General features: G+C 40.5%; 15 non-coding genes across 15 annotated transcripts; all 15 read left to right on the forward strand.

Moving 5' to 3' along the window:
• Positions 1 to 371: 371 nt before the first annotated feature.
• Positions 372 to 444, forward strand: trnak-uuu (transfer RNA lysine (anticodon UUU)). The gene has a single exon. It is a non-coding gene; the product is annotated as a tRNA-Lys (tRNA).
• A 448-nt stretch (positions 445 to 892) lies between these two features.
• On the forward strand, positions 893 to 965 carry trnak-uuu (transfer RNA lysine (anticodon UUU)). Its single transcript has one exon. It is a non-coding gene; the product is annotated as a tRNA-Lys (tRNA).
• Positions 966 to 1412: 447 nt separating this feature from the next.
• trnak-uuu (transfer RNA lysine (anticodon UUU)) lies at positions 1413 to 1485 on the forward strand. Its single transcript has one exon. It is a non-coding gene; the product is annotated as a tRNA-Lys (tRNA).
• A 448-nt stretch (positions 1486 to 1933) lies between these two features.
• trnak-uuu (transfer RNA lysine (anticodon UUU)) lies at positions 1934 to 2006 on the forward strand. The gene has a single exon. It is a non-coding gene; the product is annotated as a tRNA-Lys (tRNA).
• A 445-nt stretch (positions 2007 to 2451) lies between these two features.
• On the forward strand, positions 2452 to 2524 carry trnak-uuu (transfer RNA lysine (anticodon UUU)). Its single transcript has one exon. It is a non-coding gene; the product is annotated as a tRNA-Lys (tRNA).
• A 447-nt stretch (positions 2525 to 2971) lies between these two features.
• On the forward strand, positions 2972 to 3044 carry trnak-uuu (transfer RNA lysine (anticodon UUU)). The gene has a single exon. It is a non-coding gene; the product is annotated as a tRNA-Lys (tRNA).
• A 447-nt stretch (positions 3045 to 3491) lies between these two features.
• On the forward strand, positions 3492 to 3564 carry trnak-uuu (transfer RNA lysine (anticodon UUU)). The gene has a single exon. It is a non-coding gene; the product is annotated as a tRNA-Lys (tRNA).
• Positions 3565 to 4008: 444 nt separating this feature from the next.
• trnak-uuu (transfer RNA lysine (anticodon UUU)) lies at positions 4009 to 4081 on the forward strand. The gene has a single exon. It is a non-coding gene; the product is annotated as a tRNA-Lys (tRNA).
• A 445-nt stretch (positions 4082 to 4526) lies between these two features.
• Positions 4527 to 4599, forward strand: trnak-uuu (transfer RNA lysine (anticodon UUU)). Its single transcript has one exon. It is a non-coding gene; the product is annotated as a tRNA-Lys (tRNA).
• Positions 4600 to 5043: 444 nt separating this feature from the next.
• Positions 5044 to 5116, forward strand: trnak-uuu (transfer RNA lysine (anticodon UUU)). Its single transcript has one exon. It is a non-coding gene; the product is annotated as a tRNA-Lys (tRNA).
• A 444-nt stretch (positions 5117 to 5560) lies between these two features.
• On the forward strand, positions 5561 to 5633 carry trnak-uuu (transfer RNA lysine (anticodon UUU)). Its single transcript has one exon. It is a non-coding gene; the product is annotated as a tRNA-Lys (tRNA).
• A 445-nt stretch (positions 5634 to 6078) lies between these two features.
• trnak-uuu (transfer RNA lysine (anticodon UUU)) lies at positions 6079 to 6151 on the forward strand. The gene has a single exon. It is a non-coding gene; the product is annotated as a tRNA-Lys (tRNA).
• A 445-nt stretch (positions 6152 to 6596) lies between these two features.
• Positions 6597 to 6669, forward strand: trnak-uuu (transfer RNA lysine (anticodon UUU)). Its single transcript has one exon. It is a non-coding gene; the product is annotated as a tRNA-Lys (tRNA).
• Positions 6670 to 7113: 444 nt separating this feature from the next.
• On the forward strand, positions 7114 to 7184 carry trnak-uuu (transfer RNA lysine (anticodon UUU)). The gene has a single exon. It is a non-coding gene; the product is annotated as a tRNA-Lys (tRNA).
• A 445-nt stretch (positions 7185 to 7629) lies between these two features.
• Positions 7630 to 7702, forward strand: trnak-uuu (transfer RNA lysine (anticodon UUU)). Its single transcript has one exon. It is a non-coding gene; the product is annotated as a tRNA-Lys (tRNA).
• Positions 7703 to 7975: the final 273 nt, after the last annotated feature.

Below are 7975 nucleotides of genomic sequence, written 5' to 3' on the forward strand. Positions count from 1 at the left end.
ACCTCTGCTCTACAGAGTCACTTTCTCTATCCAAGACATTGCACTAGTTGCTAGCTATCAAAGATATTTGAGCCTAGATTCTTAGTCATTCAGCTCTCGGTAATCCTACAAACTTGGATGAGGGAAACTCGACTTCTTGGTTCTTGAAGATATTTCACCACGTTTACCCGTCTGAAACAACATGTGTTGGTTACAGCATCAACAACTACAGAATCTAGTCAAACTCTGTCACAAGGTTGTCAAGACTTGTTATGTCACCTGCAGTGTTACGCTTTTAACCGTTTCATGATGAAATTGCTGATTTCAATCCCTTGAACACTGGTAGCAAACGAGTATATCGAAATATGTAAGCATGTTTCTCTGCTTCCAGAGCCTGGGTAGCTCAGTCGGTAGAGCATCAGACTTTTAATCTGAGGGTCCAGGGTTCAAGTCCCTGTTCAGGCGATTCAACTTTAATACCATCTTCAACACCACACTAAGATGTTGCTTGATGTCTTAGCTTGTTATTGTAGATGGCAAGTCATACTCTACAGAGTCACTTTCTCTAATCCAAGACATTGCACTAGTTGCTAGCTATCAAAGCTAGTTGAGCCTAGATTATTTGTCATTCAGCTCTTGGTAATCCTACAAACTTGGATGAGGGAAACTGGACTTCTTCTTGGTTCTTGTAGATATTTCACCACGTTTACCCATCTGAAAGAACATGTGTTGGTCACAGCATCAACAACTACAGAATCTAGTCAAACTCTGTCACAAGGTGTCAAGACTTGCTATGTCACCTGCAGTGTTACGCTTTTAACCGTTTCATGATGAAATTGCTGATTTCAATCCCTTGAACACTGGTTACATCCGAGTATATCGAAAAATGTAAGCATGTTTCTCTGCTTCCAGAGCCTGGGTAGCTCAGTCGGTAGAGCATCAGACTTTTAATCTGAGGGTCCAGGGTTCAAGTCCCTGTTGAGGCAATTCAACTTTAATACCATCTTCAAAACCAAACTAAGATGTTGCTTTATGTCTCAGCTGGTTATTGTAGATGGCAAGTCATACTCTACAGAGTCACTTTCTCTATCCAAGACATTGCACTAGTTGCTAGCTATCAAAGCTAGTTGAGCCTAGATTATTTGTCATTCAGCTCTTGGTAATCCTACAAACTTGGATGAGGGAAACTGGACTTCTTCTTGGTTCTTGTAGATATTTCACCACGTTTACCCGTCTGAAAGAACTTGTGTTGGTCACAGCATCAACAACTACAGAATCTAGTCAAACTCTCTCACAAGGTGTCAAGATTTGCTATGTCACCTGCAGTCTTACGCTATTAACAGTTTCATGATGAAATTGCTGATTTCAATCCCTTGAACACTGGTTACAACCGAGTATATCGAAAAATGTAAGCATGTTTCTCTGCTTCCAGAGCCTGGGTAGCTCAGTCGGTAGAGCATCAGACTTTTAATCTGAGGGTCCAGGGTTCAAGTCCCTGTTCAGGCGATTCAACTTTAATACCATCTTCAAAACCAAACTAAGATGTTGCTTGATGTCTTAGCTGGTTATTGTAGATGGCAAGTCATACTCTACAGAGTCACTTTCTCTAATCCAAGACATTGCACTAGTTGCTAGCTATCAAAGCTAGTTGAGCCTAGATTATTTGTCATTCAGCTCTTGGTAATCCTACAAACTTGGATGAGGGAAACTGGACTTCTTCTTGGTTCTTGTAGATATTTCACCACGTTTACCCGTCTGAAAGAACTTGTGTTGGTCACAACATCAACAACTACAGAATCTAGTCAAACTATGTCACAAGGTGTCAAGACTTGCTATGTCACCTGCAGTCTTACGCTATTAACAGTTTCATGATCAAATTGCTGATTTCAATCCCTTGAACACTGGTAACAAACGAGTATATCGAAAAATGTAAGCATGTTTTTCTGCATCCAGAGCCTGGGTAGCTCAGTCGGTAGAGCATCAGACTTTTAATCTGAGGGTCCAGGGTTCATGTCCCTGTTCAGGCAATTCAACTTTTATACCATCTTCAAAACCAAACTAAGATGTTGCTTGATGTCTTAGCTGGTTATTGTAGATGGCAAGTCATACTCTACAGAGTCACTTTCTCTAATCCAAGACATTGCACTAGTTGCTAGCTATCAAAGCTAGTTGAGCCTAGATTCTTAGTCATTCAGCTCTTGGTAATCCTACAAACTTGGATGAGGGAAACTGGACTTCTTGGTTCTTGAAGATATTTCACCACGTTTACCCGTCTGAAAGAACATGTGTTGGTTACAGCATCAACAACTACAGAATCTAGTCAAACTCTGTCACAAGGTGTCAAGACTTGCTATGTCACCTGCAGTCTTACGCTATTAACAGTTTCATGATGAAATTGCTGATTTCAATCCCTTGAACACTGGTAACAAACGAGTATATCGAAAAATGTAAGCATGTTTTTCTGCATCCAGAGCCTGGGTAGCTCAGTCGGTAGAGCATCAGACTTTTAATCTGAGGGTCCAGGGTTCAAGTCCCTGTTCAGGCAATTCAACTTTAATACCATCTTCAAAACCAAACTAAGATGTTGCTTGATGTCTTAGCTTGTTATTGTAGATGGCAAGTCATACTCTACAGAGTCACTTTCTCTATCCAAGACATTGCACTATTTGCTAGCTATCAAAGCTAGTTGAGCCTAGATTATTTGTCATTCAGCTCTTGGTAATCCTACAAACTTGGATGAGGGAAACTGGACTTCTTCTTGGTTCTTGAAGATATTTCACCACGTTTACCCGTCTGAAAGAACATGTGTTGGTTACAGCATCAACAACTACAGAATCTAGTCAAACTCTGTCACAAGGTGTCAAGACTTGCTATGTCACCTGCAGTCTTACGCTATTAACAGTTTCATGATGAAATTGCTGATTTCAATCCCTTGAACACTGGTAACAAACGAGTATATCGAAAAATGTAAGCATGTTTTTCAGCATCCAGAGCCTGGGTAGCTCAGTCGGTAGATTATCAGACTTTTAATCTGAGGGTCCAGTGATCAAGTCCCTGTTCAGGCAATTCAACTTTAATTCCATCTTCAAAACCAAACTAAGATGTTGCTTTATGTCTCAGCTGGTTATTGTAGATGGCAAGTCATACTCTACAAAGTCACTTTCTCTATCCAAGACATTGCACTAGTTGCTAGCTATCAAAGCTAGTTGAGCCTAGATTATTTGTCATTCAGCTCTTGGTAATCCTACAAACTTGGATGAGGGAAACTGGACTTCTTCTTGGTTCTTGTAGATATTTTACCACGTTTACCCGTCTGAAAGAACTTGTGTTGGTCACAGCATCAACAACTACAGAATCTAGTCAAACTCTGTCACAAGGTGTCAAGATTTGCTATGTCACCTGCAGTCTTACGCTATTAACAGTTTCATGATGAAATTGCTGATTTCAATCCCTTGAACACTGGTTACAACCGAGTATATCGAAAAATGTAAGCATGTTTCTCTGCTTCCAGAGCCTGGGTAGCTCAGTCGGTAGAGCATCAGACTTTTAATCTGAGGGTCCAGGGTTCAAGTCCCTGTTCAGGCAATTCAACTTTAATACCATCTTCAAAACCAAACTAAGATGTTGCTTTATGTCTTAGCTTGTTATTGTAGATGGCAAGTCATACTCTACAGAGTCACTTTCTCTATCCAAGACATTGCACTAGTTGCTAGCTATCAAAGCTAGTTGAGCCTAGATTCTTAGTCATTCAGCTCTTGGTAATCCTACGAACTTGGATGAGGGAAACTGGACTTCTTGGTTCTTGAAGATATTTCACCACGTTTACCCGTCTGAAAGAACATGTGTTGGTTACAGCATCAACAACTACAGAATCTAGTCAAACTCTGTCACAAGGTGTCAAGACTTGCTATGTCACCTGCAGTGTTACGCTTTTCACAGTTTCATGATGAAATTGCTGATTTCAATCCCTTGAACACTGGTAACAAACGAGTATATCGAAAAATGTAAGCATGTTTCTCTGCTTCCAGAGCCTGGGTAGCTCAGTCGGTAGAGCATCAGACTTTTAATCTGAGGGTCCAGGGTTCAAGTCTCTGTTCAGGCGATTCAACTTTAATACCATCTTCAAAACCAAACTAAGATGTTGCTTGATGTCTTAGCTTGTTATTGTAGATGGCAAGTCATACTCTACAGAGTCACTTTCTCTAATCCAAGACATTGCACTAGTTGCTAGCTATCAAAGCTAGTTGAGCCTAGATTCTTAGTCATTCAGCTCTTGGTAATCCTACGAACTTGGATGAGGGAAACTGGACTTCTTGGTTCTTGAAGATATTTCACCACGTTTACCCGTCTGAAAGAACATGTGTTGGTTACAGCATCAACAACTACAGAATCTAGTCAAACTCTGTCACAAGGTGTCAAGACTTGCTATGTCACCTGCAGTCTTACGCTATTAACAGTTTCATGATGAAATTGCTGATTTCAATCCCTTGAACACTGGTAACAAACGAGTATATCGAAAAATGTAAGCATGTTTTTCTGCATCCAGAGCCTGGGTAGCTCAGTCGGTAGAGCATCAGACTTTTAATCTGAGGGTCCAGGGTTCAAGTCCCTGTTCAGGCAATTCAACTTTAATACCATCTTCAAAACCAAACTAAGATGTTGCTTGATGTCTTAGCTTGTTATTGTAGATGTCAAGTCATACTCTACAGAGTCACTTTCTCTATCCAAGACATTGCACTAGTTGCTAGCTATCAAAGCTAGTTGAGCCTAGATTCTTAGTCATTCAGCTCTTGGTAATCCTACAAACTTGGATGAGGGAAACTCGACTTCTTGGTTCTTGAAGATATTTCACCACGTTTACCCGTCTGAAAGAACATGTGTTGGTTACAGCATCAACAACTACAGAATCTAGTCAAACTCTGTCACAAGGTGTCAAGACTTGCTATGTCACCTGCAGTGTTACGCTATTAACAGTTTCATGATGAAATTGCTGATTTCAATCCCTTGAACACTGGTAACAAACGAGTATATCGAAAAATGTAAGCATGTTTTTCTGCATCCAGAGCCTGGGTAGCTCAGTCGGTAGAGCATCAGACTTTTAATCTGAGGGTCCAGGGTTCAAGTCCCTGTTCAGGCAATTCAACTTTAATACCATCTTCAAAACCAAACTAAGATGTTGCTTGATGTCTTAGCTTGTTATTGTAGATGGCAAGTCATACTCTACAGAGTCACTTTCTCTATCCAAGACATTGCACTAGTTGCTAGCTATCAAAGCTAGTTGAGCCTAGATTCTTAGTCATTCAGCTCTTGGTAATCCTACAAACTTGGATGAGGGAAACTGGACTTCTTGGTTCTTGAAGATATTTCACCACGTTTACCCGTCTGAAAGAACATGTGTTGGTTACAGCATCAACAACTACAGAATCTAGTCAAACTCTGTCACAAGGTGTCAAGACTTGCTATGTCACCTGCAGTGTTACGCTTTTCACCGTTTCATGATGAAATTGCTGATTTCAATCCCTTGAACACTGGTAACAAACGAGTATATCGAAAAATGTAAGCATGTTTCTCTGCTTCCAGAGCCTGGGTAGCTCAGTCGGTAGAGCATCAGACTTTTAATCTGAGGGTCCAGGGTTCAAGTCCCTGTTCAGGCGATTCAACTTTAATACCATCTTCAAAACCAAACTAAGATGTTGCTTGATGTCTTAGCTGGTTATTGTAGATGGCAAGTCATACTCTACAGAGTCACTTTCTCTAATCCAAGACATTGCACTAGTTGCTAGCTATCAAAGCTAGTTGAGCCTAGATTATTTGTCATTCAGCTCTTGGTAATCCTACAAACTTGGATGAGGGAAACTGGACTTCTTGGTTCTTGTAGATATTTCACCACGTTTACCCGTCTGAAAGAACATGTGTTGGTTACAGCATCAACAACTACAGAATCTAGTCAAACTCTGTCACAAGGTGTCAAGACTTGCTATGTCACCTTTAGTGTTACGCTTCTAACCATTTCATGATGAAATTGCTGATTTCAATCCCTTGAACACTGGTAACAAACGAGTATATCGAAAAATGTAAGCATGTTTCTCTGCTTCCAGAGCCTGGGTAGCTCAGTCGGTAGAGCATCAGACTTTTAATCTGAGGGTCCAGGGTTCAAGTCCCTGTTCAGGCAATTCAACTTTAATACCATCTTCAAAACCAAACTAAAATGTTGCTTGATGTCTTAGCTGGTTATTGTAGATGGCAAGTCATACTCTACAGAGTCACTTTCTCTAATCCAAGACATTGCACTAGTTGCTAGCTATCAAAGCTAGTTGAGCCTAGATTATTTGTCATTCAGCTCTTGGTAATCCTACAAACTTGGATGAGGGAAACTCGACTTCTTGGTTCTTGTAGATATTTCACCACGTTTACCCGTCTGAAAGAACTTGTGTTGGTCACAGCATCAACAACTACAGAATCTAGTCAAACTCTGTCACAAGGTGTCAAGATTTGCTATGTCACCTGCAGTCTTACGCTATTAACAGTTTCATGATGAAATTGCTGATTTCAATCCCTTGAACACTGGTAACAAACGAGTATATCGAAAAATGTAAGCATGTTTTTCTGCATCCAGAGCCTGGGTAGCTCAGTCGGTAAAGCATCAGACTTTTAATCTGAGGGTCCAGGGTTCAAGTCCCTGTTCAGGCAATTCAACTTTAATACCATCTTCAAAACCAAACTAAGATGTTGCTTGATGTCTTAGCTTGTTATTGTAGATGGCAAGTCATACTCTACAGAGTCACTTTCTCTATCCAAGACATTGCACTAGTTGCTAGCTATCAAAGCTAGTTGAGCCTAGATTCTTAGTCATTCAGCTCTTGGTAATCCTACGAACTTGGATGAGGGAAACTGGACTTCTTGGTTCTTGAAGATATTTCACCACGTTTACCCGTCTGAAAGAACATGTGTTGGTTACAGCATCAACAACTACAGAATCTAGTCAAACTCTGTCACAAGGTGTCAAGACTTGCTATGTCACCTGCAGTCTTACGCTATTAACAGTTTCATGATGAAATTGCTGATTTCAATCCCTTGAACACTGGTAACAAACGAGTATATCGAAAAATGTAAGCATGTTTTTCTGCATCCAGAGCCTGGGTAGCTCAGTCGGTAGAGCATCAGACTTTTAATCTATGTCCAGGGTTCAAGTCCCTGTTCAGGCGATTCAACTTTAATACCATCTTCAAAACCAAACTAAGATGTTGCTTGATGTCTTAGCTGGCTATTGTAGATGGCAAGTCATACTCTACAGAGTCACTTTCTCTAATCCAAGACATTGCACTAGTTGCTAGCTATCAAAGCTAGTTGAGCCTAGATTATTTGTCATTCAGCTCTTGGTAATCCTACAAACTTGGATGAGGGAATCTCGACTTCTTGGTTCTTGTAGATATTTCACCACGTTTACCCGTCTGAAAGAACATGTGTTGGTTACAGCATCAACAACTACAGAATCTAGTCAAACTCTGTCACAAGGTGTCAAGACTTGCTATGTCACCTGCAGTGTTACGCTTTTCACCGTTTCATGATGAAATTGCTGATTTCAATCCCTTGAACAATGGTTACAACCGAGTATATCGAAAAATGTAAGCATTTTTCTCTGCTTCCAGAGCCTGGGTAGCTCAGTCGGTAGAGCATCAGACTTTTAATCTGAGGGTCCAGGGTTCAAGTCCCTGTTCAGGTGATGAAACTTTAGTATCATCTTCAAAACCAAACAAAGTTGTTGATTGATGTCTTAGCTGGTAATTGAAGACGGTTTGTCATACTCTACAGAGTCACTTTCTCTATCCAAGACATTGCACTACTTAATAGCTATCAAAGATATTTGAGCCTAGATTATTAGTCATTCAGCTCTTGGTAATTCTACAAACTTGGATGAGTGAAACTGGACTTCTTGGTTCTTGAAGACATTTCACCATGTTTACTCGATCATAACAAGCGTACGTGGCCCTCTCTG

This window comes from Odontesthes bonariensis, chromosome 9 (assembly GCF_027942865.1).
Source record: "Odontesthes bonariensis isolate fOdoBon6 chromosome 9, fOdoBon6.hap1, whole genome shotgun sequence".
NCBI lineage: Eukaryota > Metazoa > Chordata > Actinopteri > Atheriniformes > Atherinopsidae > Odontesthes > Odontesthes bonariensis.